The sequence below is a fragment of the Leptonychotes weddellii genome, chromosome 6 (genome assembly GCF_054177405.1).
Source record: "Leptonychotes weddellii isolate Sample4059 chromosome 6, ASM5417740v2, whole genome shotgun sequence".
Classification (NCBI taxonomy): domain Eukaryota; kingdom Metazoa; phylum Chordata; class Mammalia; order Carnivora; family Phocidae; genus Leptonychotes; species Leptonychotes weddellii.
In genome coordinates this window covers 42,270,848-42,283,265 of record NC_138374.1, presented here as the reverse complement: position 1 = coordinate 42,283,265, position 12,418 = coordinate 42,270,848, and positions in this window count along the sequence as shown.

Sequence of the window (12,418 nt, the reverse complement as noted above, 5' to 3'; positions counted from 1 at the left end):
TTTTCTGCTATCTTAGGTATTTCTTACTTTCCTAATCTGAAATCTCTCGCATTTTCTTTCCATCCCCACTTAGCTGTGATACTAAGGAAAGTGACTACCTTTGAAAGAGCTTCCACAGAATCCTGCTATCATAGCTGACAGCTTACTTGCATTGGGCTCTATCTAGATGTCACTCTGGATGAACTGTCTATGTTCCCAGCTACTGCTAAGCTTTGTGCCCATGCACAGTTCCCATCCTCTCTCACTTGCATCCCTCCAGTAAGTTCCCCCATCTCTCTCCTGCATCATCAGCTTTCCCCTTGCTTCTGGGTCATTCCCGTAAGTGGAGCAACATGCTGTTATTTCTCTCAACTTACAAACAAGCAAGCAAACTTTTTTGACCTCACCACCCAATTTCTTTCTCTTCCTATTTGTAGTGAAGCTGCAGAAAAAGGTGTCCATTCCTGTTGTTTAATTTCTCTTCAATTCCCTCTTGAACCCACTCCAAACAGGTGGTCACTTCTACCCTTCCCTCTAAATACTCTTACCATGCTCAGGGCGCCTGGGTGGCTCAGTCGTTAAGCATCTGCCTTCAACTCGGGTCATGATCCCAGGGTCCTGGGATCGAGCCCTGCATGGGGCTCCCCGCTCGGCGGGAAGCCTGATTCTCCCTCTCCCCCTGCTTGTGTTCCCTCTCTCACTGTGTCTCTCTCTGTCAAATAAATAAATAAATAAAATCTTAAAAAAAAAATACTCTTACCACGCTCACCAACTACCTCCAATGTCATTTGCACAATCCAATGTCACTTCTCCATTTCCACCCTGTCAGTCAACAAAAATAAATCTCCTCTTAGACACTTCCTTCTTTTGGTCTTCAGATTCTACTTTTCCTGTTTTCCTCCCACTTCACCAGCTGCTCATTCTCAGTCTCCTTTGCTGATGACTTCTCATTTTCCTAATCTTTAGATGTTGTCCCTGGGGGCTCAGTTTAAATATCTGTTTTTTTCCTTCTTCTATAAACATGAAATCCCTAGATGATCTTATCCAGTACCATGCCTCTAAATATACCAAATGCTGATGACCCCCCAAATTGTATCTCTAGCTCAGACCTTTTCCCTGAACTCCAGACTTGTATATCTGCCTTGTTCCCTGGTGTCTCCATTGGGATTTCTCGTAGGCATCTCAAAGTCAATAGATCCCAAGTGGAACTCTCGATCTTTCTCCCCATTCTATCCTCCTCTGGAAAAAAACATGTATTTAAAAGAGTGCTACACCTTACCTGGCAGAATAGGGCAGAAAAGCAATGCCTTACTCAGGTAAAAACACTATGCTACTCACATTAGTGAGAGAGAAAAAAATTTAAACTTTAATTAATGCCATGGGTGGATTTATATATTTGGAATTGTAGCAGTTCCATCAAACAAGGAAGTATATTTTTACCTCCTCTAAACATCTGTGGGTTTAAAAATTCCATTTTAACGGGGGACTTAGGAAAAAAAAAAGGATTTTTCTGTACTTGCTTTATCAGCTTTCTGTCTTACTTTTTTTTTTGCAAGATGATTTATGCTATTTAACGAGTTATTTCTTTTAATTTAGGTGTTTGGGCCATTTTTCAATCCTTCATATAATCTCAAGCAGTGCAAACTCCTTCTCTACTTTCCTTCCCATTTCAAAATGAGAAACAATGTGAGCTAGGGTTAGGTCTGTGAAAGGTTCAATTCTTATTTATACAAAATATAAAACATGAATAAAAAACATTTTTAATATATGGAATTGTCTGGAAAACTCTCAGGAAAAATTCATGGAATTTAGTTTAGGTCATCTAATGGGTGTGAATTGCTCTGTGATTAAGTCAAAACAAATGCACCTCTGTCAAGGTCAGCACTGGCTCCCTTATCCTCTTGCTTATTCAAGAATAGTAAGTGCTTTAATACTTTTCTCTCTCGTATCAATAACTTTTTTTCCTTATTAGATTTTGTCATCATCACATAACATGCTGTATTACTTTCCAACTTAAAATGAAAAAACTCCCTTTACTCCTTTGCCTCTTCTGTTACCAATCCATATCTCTGTTCTGTATAGAAAACTTCCTTGAAAGTATTGTCCATACACCTCCCATTTTACTGACACCCATTTGAGTCCATTAGTATTAGGTTTGGGTGTGTATAATAGAAAATATAACATAAAAGAAAATTAAAAAGATGGCAGTTATTTTTTTTTTCCCCACACAAAATAAGGTCAGATTTAGTCTGGTCAGGTTAGTATGGTGACTTCATGGACAGATGGAACACATCTTTCTACTCTACCACCTATGCTTGGTGCTTCCAAGGCCACATGACCCACAGAGGCTGCTGGTGCTCCAGCCATCACTTTGAGTTTTAGTGCTTAGAAGGTATGGACAAAGGAAGGTGTAGTAGATGTTATTATTTGTGCAAATTTTTTCTTATCTCCACTCCCCTGCCACGGTTCCCAGTTGGTGGAGAATAATAACCTTCATTGACTTTGGGCCCAATCATGTAAATTTTGGGGCCAATAGGTGGAAGTGACTGTGGGTTCTGAGCATTAGGAAGCATTAGAAGATGTGGCAAATTTCCAAGCTTCTTAGGGCTCCCACCCCTGCCACAGGAACAGCATATTTTTCTGTCAGCCTGGAACTGAAGCAGCCCTGAACTTGATCCAGAGCCTGGAGGGCAGCCTCTCTCAGTGAAGTCCAGTGAGCTCAGCTCAGATCAGCCACAGTACTGATCCAGAAGCATGAAATAGAATATATGTTGTAGGTCATTGAAATATTTTTGGGTTTGTTTCATAGAACTGTCACAGTAAAAATCTGACTAGTGCAGAAAGGCAAAGGATGCCTCCTGGCTCAATCAACTTCCTTTTCAGCTAGGTTCCTGGAAATCCCACACACACTTCTACTTACTTGTCATATATGGTCACACCAGGATGAAAGGAAGATTAGAAAATACAGCTGGGTGCCCTTTACCCCAAATGAAACCAGAGTTCTTGTTCCTAAAGAAGAACAGTGCATGGCTGTTGGGTGGAAACCAGCAGTTGCTTCCATAGGAATCCAATCAGGCTTTTTCTCCAGCCCTTCAAAGAAGCAGCCCTCCACAAGTCAGCCCCACTCTACTGGCCTCTCAGTAGCCTTTGCCACAGTTCACTCCCTGGAATGCTTTCCTACTTTCCTTTTAGGGCAGCTCTTGGTTCTTTTCCTCCCTTGTTGGCCACGCCTTTTCTTTTCCTTTTTGTGTTCATCCTTTTCCTTGAGCTCTCAACATTGCTTGGAGCTCAGCCCTCAGCTTACTTTATTGGAGAGCCATCTTCATTCTCTCATTGATCTTATCCAGTCCAAACATCTTAAAGAACATCTATATACACTCATGCTCCCAAATTCATTTCTTCAGCTCCGACTTCTCTCCTAACTTCAGACATACATATCCAACTGTGTCCTTAGTCTTGCCATTAGATGTTTAACATGTGTGTCTCATATGACCCAAACAGAACTGTTTCCCATCCCCACTGAACTAAAATTGCTCCTTCTACAGCTTCCCCATGATAATTCCAAGACTTCTAGAAGTTCAGGCTAAAAAATGATTCCTATCTTTCTTTCAAACTCCATTTCCAAACCATCAGCAAATAACTATCAGCTATCTTTATAAATAAATCATGCTATATTCAGTGAAAAGGAATGAACTCACTGTGTATGTGAACAACATGGATTAATCTTACAGATATAATACTAAGTGAAATATGCCAGGCATAAAAGGATATATTTTATATTATTCCATTTGTATGAAGTGCATAAACAGACAAATCTATATTGAGAGAGGCTGGAATAGTGGTTATCTCTGGGGACAATAGAGAAGGGAGAGGAGGCATTCAGGGAGGTTACAGCAGTATACACAAATGTGAAAATTAATCAGATGATTCAATTAAAACTTGCACACTTTAATGCATGTAAGTTATACTTCAATAAAAAAGAAATATTATTATTGGTTATTAGTACCAATAATTCACAAACTATAGATTTGTTATGTTGTATATGATGGAAAAAATGAATTCATTGAGAATATGTTTTGTGATTTATGTTTATAATAAGAAATATATATTTATTCTTTATCCCTGCTTTGGGCACAGAAGTAAAACCCTTGGAATTTTTTAAGTGATGAGAACAACAAAGATGTTGTTTGTTATGTTAATGAGGTGACTTTCAGAACTCACCTTAGGATGGGGGCTGGTTGCCTGGAGAACCAATCTAGGTGATTAGAGGAGTAGAACTTTCAGTCCCAACCCCTGACTTCTGGAGGGGAGCCAGCCTGGAGATTTGTTCAGTCACTAATGGCCCGTGATTTAATCATTCATGCCTATGTAAAACCCATGCCTCTGTAAAAACCCAAAAGGATGGGGTTTGGAGAACTTCCAGGTTGGTGAACTAGAAAGCATCCATGTGTCACCATGCAGGGCCCCAAACTCCATGAAGACAGAAGCTCCTTTGTTGGGGAACTTACCCTATGGATCTGTTCATCTGGCTTTAATATCCTTTGTAATAAATCAGTAATATAGTGAAAAAATGTGTTTCCTGACTCCTGTGAGCTGTCCTAGCAAATTAATCAAACCCAAGGAATGGGTCATGGGAACCTCTGATTTATAGCCAGTCAGAAGCACAGGTGACAAGCTGGGTTTGTGATTGGCATCTGAAGTGAAGGGCAGTCTTGTGGGACTGAGCCCTTTGCCCGTGGAATCTGATGTTATCTCTGAGTAGAGAGTGTCAGAGTTGCCGGTTGGTGGTGGAAGACTCTAAACACACACACACACACACACACACACACACACACACACACACACACACACACACACAGGAATTGGTTCCAGGAGCCCAAAAAGATACTTTGTAGGTATGTCTGTATCCATAGAGTATCTTTATGGAATTGGCCACTTGATACATCCATTGTTCTATGATCCTGGTTCAAACCACCACAGTGTCTTAACTAGATTATCAAAATAGCCTTTTAGTATCCCTATTTTCCCCTTCAGCTCCCCTTTGATTATTCATACAGCATTAAGATTATCTTTTTGAAATCTAAGTCAGATCATATTTGTCCTCTGCTGAAAATCCTCTAAAGATTTCTTGTTGTACTCAGAGTAAAAACCAAAATCCATGTGGTTGTCCCCATAGTTCCTTAATGTCTCCCCTCAAAAGTCATCTAAGCAGTGGAGAGTTTCATGACCATCCTATATAAATAGTATTCTCCCACCTTCCTAATACTTTCCACTCCTTTTAACTGCTTTTTCTTTAGAACTCAAATCACCTTCTTATAGAGCATCAGTTTAGAGGTTTATTTTGTTTATTTTTGTCTCCTTCTTGCCCACTGGAGTGTGAGATGAGGTGTATGGTCCCTCCCCTTGAATCTGGAGGGGCTTTCTGACTGCTTGCCTAATAGAATATGGTGGATGTGGTGAGGTGCCAGTTCCCGGTCCAGGCCTTGAGACACTGGAGGCTTCCTCTCTCTATCTTTTGGAACACACTCTCTGGGATCTGTGAGTAACTATATAAGAAGTCCAACTACTTTGAGGCCTCCATGTTGGAAAGGTTATGTGTAGGCACACCAGAGGACTTATCCCAGTGGAGCCTAGCCTTCTAGCTATGCCAGACATGAGTGAAGCCATCTTCAGCCCTCTGGACCAGCCATCCTCCATCTGGATACCAACAAGTGACCTCAGCCTATGTCACAATATCTGTCTCATCAGAAAAATCGTCCAGTTGAGTCCTGTCTGAATTAGGGAGCCAATTATTAGGAGACATAGTAAAATGGTTGATATGTTAAATCTCAACATTTTGGGTTAAATTGTTTAACAGCAATAGCTAATCAGACAGAAGTTGTCTCTATATGTGTTGGGGGATACCAACTAGTAGGTTTTATTTCAGGCTGTACATACAGGGAGCACGTAGGCAGGCGTCCTCCTACCCCCAGTGACAAAACCAACAGGGCTTCACCCTGTGGCGTCATCACCCTCACCCACACCACTGGCTCTCTTTAGGCAGATCATGTAATTTCATTAAAGAAGAGATTTCAGACTTCAGTACGGGCATGGATATTAACTTTTTCCAGTCTCTCTATGTGTGGGGGTGCAGGAGATATGTCCTAGGTGTCCCATACACCCTCCTCTATTTCTCTTGATCACATTTGGACACTTGGAAGTGTTGCCAGTAGAATAGCCCCCGAGTTCCTATGGCCTCTTCTGTGTGTCCTGCCTATAGCTTCCTGCAGTCTGTTGACACCCTTCTCTCCCCTTTCTTGCCTGTAGAAATTCATCAAAATGTCTGAGTCAACTCATGGGTTCCAATTCCCCCCCACTTTTTTTTTTTTAATCAGAGCAGGAACAGGTGTATTCCTTTCTGTACCTTTTTGCTCATTTCAGTGGGATTTGGGAGTGGTGGGAGGGGAACACTTACGCTTTTTTTTTTTTCCCCAAAACCCAAACATGTATTTCTATATTAGAAAATACATGGCAGGAATTCTTCAAAGAAAAGGGATCTTTAGAGAAGTGTGTGTGTTTGAAGAAACTGAATTCTGATTGTTCAAGGGTCACCTCTTTTGTCACTTGTTCAGATATACCCTCAGAGCTGGCTGGGTCCAGCTAATCAGGAAATGCAAACTCATTTTCTCTGCCCACTGGGACCTTCTCAGTTCAAAGCTACCTGGTCTCAGAGAAGGGGGCAGGGAGGGCACTGTCCCCAAACCAAGTTCCCTAAGAAGCATTTCAGTCTGGGCAGTGAACCATAGCATTGAACTTCATGGCATGAAAGTCTAGATGTAGCATATGTAGGTTTTATTTATTTTCAGATCCTATTCTTTAATTAACTGAATTGCCCACATTAGTACTGTATAATTTAGAGGAGCACATATACTTTTATTACACAGTCAACTAAAATGTTCATCAAGCATTTTTAATGATGTGAGAAAATGTTTATGATAAAACGGTGAGAGCAAAAGCAAAAAAGAAAGCATAATTAAAAATGTTAGCTAGCCTATGACTTTGAAAATGTGAAAAAAAAAAGAACTAGGAGCGTGTGTGAGGACACTCATTTGATTTGCTTAAAATAATTGTGGGTGTTTTTTGTTAAAAATGTATGTGCGATCTAAGTAAACTTATTATTTTTTTTTTAAAAAGCCGAAGTATGTCTGACAGAACATAGGACTTTTCTAATTCTGGCATAAAACGGGTAAATAAGGTTCTGTGTTTAGGGCTATAGTTTGCTAATAATTCAGACTGACCATCCACTGAAAACAATTAGAAATCCAGGATAAAAAATGTAAAAAAACAACAAAACAAAACATTTTAAAAGCATCTAAGAAGGACAAGATAGTAAGGGATTGCTAAGTCCAAGTCTTGTTCATGGTGGCAACCTTGGGAGGTCAGCAGAGCACCAAAGCTCCTGCCTGTTGCTATGCCCCTTTTGCTGAATTTGGCAAGCTGATAGTTTTTGGAACTTGCTGAGTGGGAGAGAGAGAAGCCCAGTGACCACCCATGTTGGAGACTCTAAGAGGAGACCATCCACCAGAAAGCTAGGACTCCAGAATGCTACACTCTCAGGATGAGTGAACCAGAAATATGTCACCCCTGCTCCCAGGGGACTATAGGACCTGTGTATTGGTTTCCAGCTGTGAAGAGGTTAAAAAAACCCTGAGGAATTGTCACCATAAGCCTGCCACTAGTGGAATTTGAAGTTCCAACTTTGACTTCACCTGGGGGCGGGTGGGTCTAGGTTTTGTGGGAACTAATGCTTTTACAATTTGGGGCGGGGTGTTCATTGAGAGGAAAAAAAGAAACAATTAAAATACATAATTAGGTACAAACATTGAGTATTCATTTGGAAGAGAAAATGAGTTGCAACAAATTCCAAATTTAAAAAGCTGACCAATATCACAAATAACATAAAATTTAGAAAAATAAGATTTTTGTATTTATTAAAGACCTCACCTCAATAGAACCCTTTTATCCCCCTACATTTTTTGGTTGCTTTGATAGCCTCTTTTTATGACAATGATTTTATATAGAGAACATAAACATGATTTAGCCTGTACTCTAGCATGGTTGATAGAAATTTATTTTATTACTGATGGCTTGGAAAAACTTCTTTAGGTTTCATACCTCATTATGGGTAACGTCATGTACGTTTTTAGGATTGTTATCAAATTTGGGACATTTTGGGATATCTCCCAAGTTGTTTTTTTTTTTTTTAATATATAAGCTATAAAATCTCAGAGCACTTCAAATTTTCTTGGGCAGTGACTAATCTTAAATACTCTTTAAATTAATGGTCCATTAACCAGTTATTGTTGATGTTAGATTGTAGTGGCATATTATTAGTTTTATATTACCTTAGTTCATGTCAGTATTTTGCATCAGATTGGTAAGAAATTTAAATCTTTTAATATGGGTTTAGATATTTCACTTATTTATTAATTTCATTTTCAAGTTATCCAAGAATCCATTTCTTACTTTTATCTGAAATTTATGTCTTTCTCTTAGTCATTTACTGCTCTTGGTATAATCTAAAACATTTTTCGCTACTCTTTGCTTCTTGATGTATAATTTAAGAATCATTTTTGTTGATTCCTTCATTCATCTTTATCACCATTATTGTATATTTCATTAATACTTTATCAAAATTTCCTTTCAGTTCTTTTTAAATAAATCTAAAGATGACAAGAAGTACCCATTTTGGACTCTAACACAGGATTCTTTATCACTTGTTTTTTTTCTTATTTTTTTAAAAGATTTTATTTATTTGAGAGAGAGAGAGCACAATGGGGGCAGGGGGAGGGGCAGAGGGAGAAGCAGGCTCTGCGCTGAGCAGGGAGCGCCACCCCCCCCACCGCCCCCACTGCAGTGCTCTATCCCAGGACCCTGGGATTATGACCTGAGCTGAAGGCAGACATTTAACCGACTGAGCCACCGAGGCACCCCGTTAACACTTGTTTTATTGAAACATTCCAAAATACTTTCCCAAATTGTGGTTAAAATGGCACATTTGGACTTCATCAACATTGAACAATCTCTTTGGCATCTCCTTTGCATTTGAGTTTCTCTGCTGAATCTTTGAAAATCTATATTCAAATCTTTAAAATGGCACTCCACTCCTGTTGCAAGATTGAACAGGTTTATAATGGGCAAGGCATCTCATTACATTTCTTAGATTATTTAAAGGAAACACCACCTTGGTACACATATTTAAAATACTCCACATAAAAGACAATCTGAAAAGAAACAGAGTAACTGTTGCAAAATACCAGAGTGGTCAACCATAAGAGGGACTGTGGAGGCAGCTCTTTGTCACACAAGGCTAAAGGAATGAGCTGCCTGCAGACATATGAAGGGGTTTCAACCCTGTAGCCTTTGTTATGGTGTATTTGCCTGTGATTATTATTAGTCTACAGCAGGTTACGCTTGTATAGAACTTGCTTCACGTTGCTGAATAAACTTACAGACAGAAGTTTTTCAACGGATGGAAAAGTTAGAAACTATGCTCAGAGTTTGTTTGTTTTTTGCTATGCCATTTGTACTTAAATAATTAGAGTTTAAACAATCTCCAACTGATTCATGTTTGTCCCGTATGGTGACAAATCTACAATAATGTAGATGTCTTTACTGTCTGGCTTGTTTGGTTTATCACCTTATTGTATACAAATTTTCTATTACTTTTACTAATTATTCACAACCTGTTTTAGGTAAATAGCTTGAGTTTCTGTTTTTTTCTTGAAATTTTGGAGACGCTTATGCAAAAGCTGTATCAAATTTAGCCAGTAGATGATTCCCATGACATTCTTATTATTTGAAAAATATTATTTTCACTCTCATCTCTGAAACCTCTTTTTCTTAAACATTACATACCCACAATTACCCTATAAATCACTTAAAAATAATAAATGTTCTTCATTTTCTGTTTGTAGTTTTCTCCTTGGGCTTATAAAATCTTATTAAATTTTTTCCCTAGGTGCTTTATAGTTTTGATTCTAATGTAAATGGTACCTTTAAAAATATTTATAATATCTTTTTCATTGCTATATGGAAATGTAACCATTTCTGTCTGCTGTCTGCTGATTTCATATCTAGAACCATTGCTAACATCTAATGTCAATAATTCATCTGTAGATTAGTTTCTAGATTAGTGTACATACAATATCATATCATCTAAGATAATCACAGATTTGTTTATTTTTAAAAAATCTTTATGGTTTAACTTTTATTCCTTTTTTTAACTTAAGTATAATTAACATACAGTGTTATGTTAGTTTCAGGTGTACAATATAGTGATTCAACAATTCTATATGTTACTCGGTGCTCATCACGATAAGTGTCCTCTTAAACCCCTTCAGGTATTTCACCCATCCCCACCCACCTCCCCTCTGGCAACCACCAGACTGTTTTCTGTATTTAAGAGTCTGTTTTTCTGTTTGTCTTCTTTATCTATTCATCTATGGATGGACATGTGGGTTGCTTCCATATCTCGATTATTGTAAATAATGCTGCAATAAACATAGGGGTGCATATATCTTTTTGAATTAGTGTTTTTGTTTTCTTTGGATAAATACTCAGTAGTGGAATTACTGGATCATATGGTAATTCTATTTTTAATTTTTTGAGGAACCTCTGTACTGTCTTCCACAGTGGCTGCCCCAGTGTGCATTCCCACCAACAGAGCACGGGGGTTCCTTTTCCTCAACATCCTCACCAACACTTGTTGTTGCTTGTGTTTTTGATCTTAGCCATTCTGACTGGTGTGAAGTGATATTTCATTGTGGTTTTGATTTGCATTTCCCTTTCCCTGAGGATTAGAAATGTTGAGCATCTTTTCATATGTCTGTGGCCATTTGTATGTCTTTGGAAAAATGTCTATTCAGGCCCTCTGCCCATCTTTAAATTGGATTATTTGGCGGGTTTTTTGTTTGTGTGTTTTAATTTTTTATTCTTGCCCTGGCTATGACTGCAGCATGATGTTGAATAGAATTGGTGATAATGGACAATTTAGTCTTTCTAACCTCAGGAGGAATGTGTTCAATATTTCCCCATTAGCTGTGATGAGCACTGTAGAATTGTTATGATACACTTGTTTACCATATTAACACTCTGAGCTGAAAGGGTCTACTGAGTCACAAGATTGGAAGAGATGGCTGAGGGAATGGCCACTACCCCATACTGAGTGGCAATGTGGACTTCATGGGGTTAGGAAGGATTTAAAAGACTAGCATTGGGGCACCAGAGTCAGAGAGAGTGTTAAATGTGGTAGAAGGGAACACAGGCATCTGCAGGAAATCCAGATGCCTGGAAAGAGGTCCTCCATCTGGGCACAGGACTAAGGACAGGGTGGTGAGAACAAGGCACTTCATGATTTCAGCCCAAATCAATTCTGAATTTGTTCTGTTTATGTTTTATTATACCAGATATGAAGTAAGATTGTCATTGGACTTTCTTTAAAGTTGCCAATCTGACTTTCCTGGCAGAGGGTGGGAGGAAGAAGACCCCATGCCCCAAATGGCAGATAGCTGAGCAAACTTCTCCGTGGGTATCAATGCTGCAGAAATCAAAGAACCATCCTAACTATGGTGAGGAAAGGAGACTAGTACATGCTTTTCATTTTCTTTAAACTTAATTATTTTATTTTAGGGTTAAATTTTTTTTCATTTTTGGTAAAATGTTAAGACATTGGAGACTGTGTTCGTATCGTGTTCTTTCCTGTCCCCTCTACTGGTGTCCCAGCTACTTCACTCCTTAGAGGAAACTACAGTGATCAGTTTGTTGTATCTCCTTCCAGATATATTTCAATGAATTTTTGTTCATTAATATGGCTACAAAATATATATAGTATTGTTGTTGCTGGTATGTGTGTGCGTTTGTGTGTGTGTATGTTTAATGCAAATTCTATCACACTCAAGTTATAGTTTCCCTTTCCTCCTTTTGGAGCATCAATTTCTTCAATGGTATCTCCAGAGAAAACACTGTAAGAACTGCAGTGAAACAGTCTTCTCTGGAAATTTCATCAGAGGTGATAATGAACATAGGGATAGAAGATGCTAATGCCATAGAAACTCAGGACTAAGATAATTGAAAATGGCTCAGTTTACTGTGGGAACCATATGGCTGATAAAAGAAAAACAGCTGCCCCAAATTTCCTCCTTTGCAGAGAATGGCCCACAGGGCACCTGTATACCTTAGCGATGAGGAGCTCAAGTGAGGGCTCTGGCTGACACCAAAACAGCTACTAATTGTTTCCTCTCCTTAAGATCAAGTCTGAATGAAGAGGCTAAATGAGTTTCCTTTAAGCATGAGAAGCTCCTGTTCAATTGCAGTAGGACTGCTGCAAAATGAAGGATGAATGGGTGGTGTGTTTTTTAAGGACTCTGCTTCCAGTTATTCTCGTCCCTTTATTGGTGAG